Genomic DNA, 10,081 nt, shown 5'->3' with positions numbered 1-10,081 from the left:
TCTGCACTTGTTGTTTTCCTGACAATAGTAAGATGTCAATCCTATTAACCTTCAGGAATTTTGCTTGAGCATGAAGTGACACATTTCACTGTTTGAGTGTGAAACTATTGTTTTAAAAAACAATAATTATTTAGTAACACTAATATTTCTTGAATAATTAGTTTGACCATTGTTTCACCACGGTTTGACCATATTTGACCAAAATTGAAATAACTAAAATAATTATTTAGTAACACTAATATTCTAGAATAATTAGTTTGACCATTGTTTGACCACAGTTTGCCCACTGTTTGAATTTTTTTCGATTTTTTCCACTCTAGATCTTAAAAGCCCCGTAACTTTTTTCTATTAGGTTTTTGAGGATTTTGAAAATGTTTAACGGGTTCCCCGGTTAAATTTGGATGTAACTTTTCGAGTAGATGATTTTTCATATAAAAAACTTTTTCATCCGAGTTAGTATGCAAAAGTTATGCCCATTTTTACAAATTTCAGAGAGATTTTGCAAATAAAGTCAAAATTCACATTTGCAAATTTTCTCAACAACTAGACCACATATCACATGAGAAACTTATTTTCTTTTATTTTTTGACATTTCCATTATTTTCTTTTATTTTTTTTAAAACTGAAAAGGCGATCCACCAGGGGGGGGAGGGGGTAGATTTTGAAAATGGGACCTTTAGTACCGGTTCGTGGCACGAACCGGGACTAAAGGTCTCAACCCCATTAGTCCCGGTTTGTGCCTGAAACCGGGACTAAAGGTCTCAATCCCAAGTTCTGAATTATTTTAACCACTAGTCTGTAATCACCACCCCTCATCACTTCTCAATTTATCCTCTAATCACCCCTCATCATTCCAAATCATCTAACTTCCCAAACGGTCACCCATCCCTCCCACTACTCCAGCCGAGCACGCTTAACTTTCGGGTTCTATTCTCCTTCGTTTCCAAGTCTGCCCTTGTTGTTTTCCTGACAATAGTAAGATGTCAATCCTATTAACCTTCAGGAATTTTGCTTGAGCATGAAGTGACACATTTCACTGTTTGAGTTTGAAACTATTGTTTTAAAAAACAATAATTATTTAGTAACACTAATATTTCTTGAATAATTAGTTTGACCATTGTTTCACCACAGTTTGACCACAGTTTGACCAGATTTGACCAAAATTGAAATAACTAAAATAATTATTTAGTAACACTAATATTCTAGAATAATTAGTTTGACCATTGTTTGACCACAGTTTGCCCACTGTTTGATTTTTTTTTTCGATTTTTCCACTCTAGATCTTAAAAGCCCCGTAACTTTTTTCTATTAGGTTTTTGAGGATTTTGAAAATGTTTAACGAGTTCCCCGGTTAAATTTGTATGTAACTTTTCGAGTAGATGATTTTTCATATAAAAAACTTTTTCATCCGAGTTAGTATGCAAAAGTTATGCCCATTTTTACAAATTTCAGAGAGATTTTGCGAATAAAGTCAAAATTCACATTTGCAAATTTTCCCAACAACTAGACCACATATCACATGAGAAACTTATTTTCTTTTATTTTTTTGACATTTCCATTATTTTCTTTTATTTTTTTTAAAACTGAAAAGGCGATCCACAGGGGGGGAGGGGGTAGAGTTTGAAAATGGGACCTTTAGTACCGGTTCGTGGCACGAACCGGGACTAAAGGTCTCAACCCCATTAGTCCCGGTTCGTGCCTCAAACCAGGACTAAAGGTCTCAATCCCAAGTTCTGAATTATTTTAACCACTACTCTGTAATCACCACCCCTCATCACTTCTCAATTTATCCTCTAATCACCCCTCATCATTCCAAATCATCTAACTTCCCGAACGGTCACCCATCCCTCTCACTACTCCAGCCCGAGCACGCTTAACTTTCGGGTTCTATTCTCCTTCGTTTCCAAGTCTGCACTTGTTGTTTTCCTGACAATAGTAAGATGTCAATCCTATTAACCTTCAGGAATTTTGCTTGAGCATGAAGTGACACATTTCACTGTTTGAGTGTGAAACTATTGTTTTAAAAAACAATAATTATTTAGTAACACTAATATTTCTTGAATAATTAGTTTGACCATTGTTTCACCACAGTTTGACCATATTTGACCAAAATTGAAATAACTAAAATAATTATTTAGTAACACTAATATTCTAGAATAATTAGTTTGACCATTGTTTGACCACAGTTTGCCCACTGTTTGAATTTTTTTCGATTTTTTCCACTCTAGATCTTAAAAGCCCTGTAACTTTTTTCTATTAGGTTTTTGAGGATTTTGAAAATGTTTAACGGGTTCCCCGGTTAAATTTGGATGTAACTTTTCGAGTAGATGATTTTTCATATAAAAAACTTTTTCATCTGAGTTAGTATGCAAAAGTTATGCCCATTTTTACAAATTTCAGATAGATTTTGCGAATAAAGTCAAAATTCACATTTGCAAATTTTCTCAACAACTAGACCACATATCACATGAGAAACTTATTTTCTTTTATTTTTTTGACATTTCCATTATTTTCTTTTATTTTTTTTAAAACTGAAAAGGCGATCCACCAGGGGGGGGAGGGGGTAGAGTTTGAAAATGGGACCTTTACTACCGGTTCGTGGCACGAACCGGGACTAAAGGTCTCAACCCCATTAGTCCCGGTTCGTGCCTGAAACCGGGACTAAAGGTCTCAATCCCAAGTTCTGAATTATTTTAACCACTAGTCTGTAATCACCACCCCTCATCACTTCTCAATTTATCCTCTAATCACCCCTCATCATTCCAAATCATCTAACTTCCCAAACGGTCACCCATCCCTCCCACTACTCCAGCCGAGCACGCTTAACTTTCGGGTTCTATTCTCCTTCGTTTCCAAGTCTGCCCTTGTTGTTTTCCTGACAATAGTAAGATGTCAATCCTATTAACCTTCAGGAATTTTGCTTGAGCATGAAGTGACACATTTCACTGTTTGAGTTTGAAACTATTGTTTTAAAAAACAATAATTATTTAGTAACACTAATATTTCTTGAATAATTAGTTTGACCATTGTTTCACCACATTTTGACCACAGTTTGACCAGATTTGCCAAAATTGAAATAACTAAAATAATTATTTAGTAACACTAATATTCTAGAATAATTAGTTTGACCATTGTTTGACCACAGTTTGCCCACTGTTTGATTTTTTTTTCGATTTTTCCACTCTAGATCTTAAAAGCCCCGTAACTTTTTTCTATTAGGTTTTTGAGGATTTTGAAAATGTTTAACGAGTTCCCCGGTTAAATTTGGATGTAACTTTTCGAGTAGATGATTTTTCATATAAAAAACTTTTTCATCCGAGTTAGTATGCAAAAGTTATGCCCATTTTTACAAATTTCAGAGAGATTTTGCGAATAAAGTCAAAATTCACATTTGCAAATTTTCCCAACAACTAGACCACATATCACATGAGAAACTTATTTTCTTTTATTTTTTTTGACATTTCCATTATTTTCTTTTATTTTTTTTAAAACTGAAAAGGCGATCCACAGGGGGGGGGAGGGGGTAGAGTTTGAAAATGGGACCTTTAGTACCGGTTCGTGGCACGAACCGGGACTAAAGTTCTCAACCCCATTAGTCCCGGTTCGTGCCTCAAACCAGGACTAAACGTCACAATCCCAAGTTCTGAATTATTTTAACCACTAGTCTGTAATCACCACCCCTCATCACTTCTCAATTTATCCTCTAATCACCCCTCATCATTCCAAATCATCTAACTTCCCGAACGGTCACCCATCCCTCTCACTACTCCAGCCCGAGCACGCTTAACTTTTGGGTTCTATTCTCCTTCGTTTCCAAGTCTGCACTTGTTGTTTTCCTGACAATAGTAAGATGTCAATCCTATTAACCTTCAGGAATTTTGCTTGAGCATGAAGTGACACATTTCACTGTTTGAGTGTGAAACTATTGTTTTAAAAAACAATAATTATTTAGTAACACTAATATTTCTTGAATAATTAGTTTGACCATTGTTTCACCACAGTTTGACCATATTTGACCAAAATTGAAATAACTAAAATAATTATTTAGTAACACTGATATTCTAGAATAATTAGTTTGACCATTGTTTGACCACAGTTTGCCCACTGTTTGAATTTTTTTTGATTTTTTCCACTCTAGATCTTAAAAGCCCCGTAACTTTTTTTCTATTAGGTTTTTGAGGATTTTGAAAATGTTTAACAGGTTCCCCGGTTAAATTTGGATGTAACTTTTCGAGTAGATGATTTTTCATATAAAAAACTTTTTCATCCGAGTTAGTATGCAAAAGTTATGCCCATTTTTACAAATTTCAGAGATATTTTGCAAATAAAGTCTAAATTCACATTTGCAAATTTTCCCAACAACTAGACCGCATATCACATGAGAAACTTCTTTTCTTTTATTTTTTTTGACATTTCCATTATTTTCTTTTATTTTTTTTAAAACTGAAAAGGGGATCCACAGGGGGGGGGGAGGGGGTAGAGTTTGAAAATGGGACCTTTAGTACCGGTTCGTGGCACGAACCGGGACTAAAGGTCTCAACCCCATTAGTCCCGGTTCGTGCCTCAAACCGGGACTAAAGGTCTCAATCCCAAGTTCTGAACTATTTTAACCACTAGTCTGTAATCACCACCCCTCATCACTTCTCAATTTATCCTCTAATCACCCCTCATCATTCCAAATCATCTAACTTCCCGAACGGTCAACCCATCCCTCCCACTACTCCAGCCCGAGCACGCTTAACTTTCGGGTTCTATTCTCCTTCGTTTCCAAGTCTGCACTTGTTGTTTTCCTGACAATAGTAAGATGTCAATCCTATTAACCTTCAGGAATTTTGCTTGAGCATGAAGTGACACATTTCACTGTTTGAGTTTGGAACTATTGTTTTAAAAAACAATAATTATTTAGTAACACTAATATTTCTTGAATAATTAGTTTGACCATTGTTTCACCACAGTTTGACCATAGTTTGACCAGATTTGACCAAAATTGAAATAACTAAAATAATTATTTAGTAACACTAATATTCTAGAATAATTAGTTTGACCATTGTTTGACCACAGTTTGCCCACTGTTTGAATTTTTTTCGATTTTTTCCACTCTAGATCTTAAAAGCCCCGTAACTTTTTTTCTATTAGGTTTTTGAGGATTTTGAAAATGTTTAACGAGTTCCCGGGTTAAATTTGGATGTAACTTTTCGAGTAGATGATTTTTCATATAAAAAACTTTTTCATCCGAGTTAGTATGCAAAAGTTATGCCCATTTTTACAAATTTCAGAGAGATTTTGCAAATAAAGTCAAAATTCACATTTGCAAATTTTCCCAACAACTAGACCACATATCACATGAGAAACTTATTTTCTTTTATTTTTTTGACATTTCCATTATTTTCTTTTATTTTTTTTAAAACTGAAAAGGCGATCCACCGGGGGGGGGGGTAGAGTTTGAAAATGGGACCTTTAGTACCGGTTCGTGGCACGAACCGGGACTATAGTTTAGACCCCTTTAGTACCGGTTCGTGGCACGAACCGGTACTAAAGGTCTACTAAAGGTTAGACCTTTAGTACCGGTTCGTGCCATGAACCGGTACTAAAGGTGATCGTGGGGCCCCGGTCTGACGCCAGCCTGCCACCACCCCTTCAGTGCCGGTTCGTGCCACGAACCGGTACTAAAGGTTCAACACGAACCGGCATTAATGCAAATCCGTTCGAACCGGCACTAATGGTACCATTAGTACCGGCTCAAATACAAACCGGCACTAATGTGCTTCACGTTTGACCCTTTTTCTACTAGTGACAAGCCCTTTAACACGTCGGGTTGCGAGGTGTTGTTACTTGTGTGCAGGTACTGTTTACGTTGTGTTGTTTGGTTCTCCTACTGGCTCGATAACCTTGGTTTCTTCACCGAGGGAAATACCTACCGTCGCTATGCTACATCATCCCTTCCTCTTTGGGGAAATACCGACGTAGTCCTAGCAGACATGAGCTTTTCTGGCGCTATAGTTAGAGAGTAATCAAAAGGTATTTCTGGCGCTGTTGCCGGGGAGGATCTTCAACATAACCAGGTTCCTAATCAAAAATCTCATCTCCTTGCAATTTACATTATTTACCATTTGCCTCTTGTTTTCCTCTCCCCCATTTCAAAAAATTTACAGTTTTATTCGTCCTCTTTTTCGTTCACCTTTGTCTCGTCAAATCTTTTGTTTGCTTGTGTTGCCATGTGCCTCTATATGCTTGCATCTTCGCTTGCTAAAAATGTATTGATATGGATCCCCATCCACTTGCTAATCTTTTTAAAAGATCCAATCATGACGAACCAATTGCTAGTGAGTTGAGTGCACTAGATTATCTTTATGAAGTTTTGCTTGAGAATCGTGAATCTGAAAATTGTGATGAAGAAATTTATGAAGTGATTCATGCTAGCTCCTTGAATGAAAAGCATTATTTTAATAATTTTTCTATAAATTCTATTAATGTCAATTGTGCTAATAATATGCAAAACCCCAAGCTTGGGGATGCTTGTTTTGTCATGTCCGCTACTTATTGCAATGACCATGATTGGGGTGATAATGATTCTTATGATCTTCAAAATATATTTAAACCTCATGATGAATATGCTTGCGATAATATTGAAAGTGGGTTTGGAAGAGTGTCAACTTTAGCTAAAAATAATCCCACATATTTGGAGAGTGTTCAATCTTATGAAAATTTTGATAAAAGTGGGCTCGGAGAGGTCATGACTTTATTTAATTATAATCCCACTATTTTAAAAGAGTGTCAATTTTGCATGCATGTGGATCATGAAGAGAATATTTTATGTGATAGTTGTATTGTTGAATTTGATTATGATCTTACATGCAATTATTTTGAGAGAGGGAAGGGGCATTGTTAGTATCCTTTACCACACTTGTGCTTTAAAGTAGCACCATGTCTTTCATATGGAGAGTCTCTTATGTTGTCACTTTCATATAGTGGTGGGAATTTTTCATTATAGGATTAGATGCACACCCATTGAGTTTTCATACACTTATAGCTCTTAGTGCATTCGTCGCATAGCAATCCTTACTCCTCACGTTGATATCGATTGATGGGCATCTCCATAGCCCGTTGGTTAGCCACATCGATGTGAGACTTTTTTACTTTTTTGTCTTATCTATATTTACCCCTATCCTCATATTATATTCCACCCGTAGTGCTATACCCATGGCTTGCGCTCATGTATTGCATAAGAGTTGAAAAAGTTAAAGCACGTTAAAAAGTATGAACCAATTGCTCGGCTTGTCATCGGGGTTGTGCATGATAAATACTTTGTGTTAAGAAGACCAAGCATGACAAGACTATATGATTTTGTACGGATAACTTATTTTAGCATTGATATTTAGAAAGACATGGTTGCTTGTTGATATGTTTGAGTATCTAAATTATTATGTCAACACTAAACTATTGCTTTGAATCATATAAAAGCCCAAATGTCCATGCTATAAAGAAAAAAATATAATATGACATGTTAAACAGCACTTCACATAAAAAATTCTGTTTTTATCACTTACATACACGAGGACGAGTAGGGGTTAAGCTTAGGGATGCTGATACGTCTCTAACATATCTATAATTTTTGATTGTTCCATGCATGCCGCTATATTATCAATCTTGGATGTTTTATAATCATTTTATATCAATCTTAGGTACTAACCTATTGACATAGTGCCAAGTGCCAGTTCCTGTTTTTCCGTGTTTTTTACATCGCAGAAATCAATATCAGACGGAGTCCAAATGCCACGAAATTTTACCGACATTTTTTATGAACCAGAAAGAACATGTTGTGCCTTGGTTGCACCTGGGGGAGTCCGAGGTTCCGTTGATGCAGATACCGTATGAAGTGGAATATGCGTGCGGCTCTAGCGCCGCGGAATCGTTATCCCCCGTGATGGGGTCGAGCTTCCCAACTACGGGCGAGTTGATCTGCTCCAGATATAAGGCCAGAGCTGCTATAGGAGCTATCTCCTGGATGCAGCCTGATGACAGGTTTAAGCCATGTTCGTCGAGGTCATGGTGAGCGGTTGACGCGGTCTCGGATCCGTCGAAGATCAAATCTCCACGGACGTCCATGACGTAATTTAGGCTTCCGAATTTGACCTGATGGCCAGGGGCGTAGCTGTCGATCTGCTCCAGATGGCCAAACGAGTTGGCCCGTAGTACGAAGCCGCCGAATACGAAGATCTGTCTGGGGAGGAAGGTTTCTCCTTGGACAACGTCGTTATTGATGATTGAAGGGGCCATCGAACCTTTTGTCGACGAAACAGTGGAACTCTCAATGAAAGCACCAATGTCGGTGTCAAAACCGGCGGATCTCGGGGGGGTCCCGAACTGTGCGTCTAGGATCGATGGTAACAGGAGACAGGGGACACGATGTTTACCCAGGTTCGGGCCCTCTCTATGGAGGTAATACCGTACTTCCTGCTTGATTGATCTTGATGAATATGAGTATTACAAGAGTTGATCTACCACGAGATTGTAATGACTAAACCCTAGAAGTCTAGCCTATGCATATGGTAATGAGTATACGTGGTGTCCTTTCCGGACTATCCCCTTCGGTTTATATAGACGCCGAGGGGATCTACGGTTTACATGGAGTCGGTTACATAAAAAGGAATCTTCGGTTGCCTAGCTTGCCTTCCACGTCAAGTAGAGTCCAATATGGACACGATTATGATCTTTGATCTTCAAAGCCCATTAGTCCGGCCCTTGGATAACAGGCCGGACGCCTGAGGACTCCTTAGTCCAGGACTCCCTCAGGGGCGGCGAGGCGGCGGCCTCGGTCCGGGCTCCCGGCATGGCCTAGGCGTGGACGGCACACATGCGCTCGGTGGCAGCTCGGCTGTGGGAGTGCGCGTGGGGCACAAATCGACGGCTGGGCGCGGTGACCGGCGGCTGTGCGTGGTGGGTGTGCTGCTCTGGAGTGTGCGGTGTGCTGCGGAGGGAGAACCTGCTCGTCTTTGGATCTGGTGGGAGCTTGTTCTTCAATCTGGGTGCTGCGCGTCGCAATGCGGCGTTGGTTGATGCGGTGGTGGTAGTCACGGTGGTGCCACGGTGGTGGACGGTGGCTTCGGCCAGGGGGTGGTGCGTTTCTGGTCTCGGTGGATCATGGGATCACGTGGCCATAGTGAGGTCGACCTCGGCAGGGGTCGTGGTTTGTTGGCGGCGGTCGGTGGTGGCGGGCGGTAGGCACATCTCCGGGAGAAATCCTTGCTCCAGTCTCCACTGGAGCCGGCGATGGCAGTGCCCGCGGGTGCCACGATATTTCTTGGAAGCGTCGTCATGGAGGTGCGCTCCTCCTCGGGCGATGGAGGCGTCTTCACGTCTTTCTCCTCCTTGGGGGCATCGTCTCGAAGTAGGCTACGACTGGGAGACTGGTGGATAACGACATCCTTGCCGTGGAGGGCGGCATCTTCGCCGCGTGGTCTGCTGAGGCAGAGCGCTGGTTTCTATTTGGCAATGATGATGGCGTCGAATGGAGCTTGGGTCGCGGCGTGGTCTTCGGTAGTCTGTTCTTCCCGGCGTGTCCGAGGTGCTCTTCCGTGGTTGCTGGTTGCTTTGAAGTCAGAGCTGCGGTGGAGCGAGTCCAGGTGGTGACGATGACAGGCATTCAGTGGTCGTCTGCGGGGGGCATGGTCGGCGCAAGTGCTGCATATTTCCCCTGCGTTGCTCGTCAACAAAGTCGGAGCTGTCGGTTGCTTGCGCGTGCGGTCATCTGTTGGCATGTGCCGTCGTGGCTTTTGTTCCATGTCGGTGGCTAGGTTGGCCGGTGGTGCCCATGTCATGTGGGCTGTGTTGTAACGGTTTTAGCCCGGTTTTCTGTCAATTAACCAGGAAAATTCTCTTCTTCTTAATCAATAAAAATGGCATGTCTTTTTCCTCGTTTCAAAATCTTTTGAGTTGTGACAAAATTTGCTGGGTTTTATTTTCTTATTGCAAAGTGTACCATAATGTCTCACTAGTTCAATGCCCGTGTGTTGCCACGGGCCAACAAATGAATATAAATATTGCTCAAGTTTTTACCATAAACATGCATATTGTGTATGAT

This window comes from Triticum urartu, chromosome 3A, assembly GCF_056163025.1.
Source record: "Triticum urartu cultivar PI428250 chromosome 3A, HENAU_Tu73, whole genome shotgun sequence".
In the NCBI taxonomy this organism is placed as follows: Eukaryota; Viridiplantae; Streptophyta; class Magnoliopsida; order Poales; family Poaceae; genus Triticum; species Triticum urartu.
This window is presented reverse-complemented; position numbering follows the sequence as displayed.